The sequence below is a fragment of the Nannospalax galili genome, unplaced genomic scaffold (assembly GCF_000622305.1).
Source record: "Nannospalax galili isolate Female #2095 unplaced genomic scaffold, S.galili_v1.0 scaffold96, whole genome shotgun sequence".
NCBI classification, from domain to species: Eukaryota; Metazoa; Chordata; class Mammalia; order Rodentia; family Spalacidae; genus Nannospalax; species Nannospalax galili.
This window is the reverse complement of record NW_008342018.1, coordinates 5632039-5632295: the sequence shown is the minus strand read 5'-3', so window position 1 is coordinate 5632295 and position 257 is coordinate 5632039.

Sequence of the window (257 nt, the reverse complement as noted above, 5' to 3'; positions counted from 1 at the left end):
TCCTGTTTGTGAGTAGTACAATGTCTTGGAGCACTGAGAGGACTGCTGCACACGTCAGCACAGTCATGTCAACTCTGTCCCTCAGTTGCTTTCACTTGTGCTGTCCTAGTCACTTAATAGCTTGTCCAGGCAGCTGGGCTCCATCGTTGTTGAGTTTGTTGTTTTCATGTGCCCCTTTCTGCTTCAGTTTTTACCATGGATGTCTTACCTATCTTACCTCAAGTCACAAACATTGTTTGATATTCCCTGAGCAAATA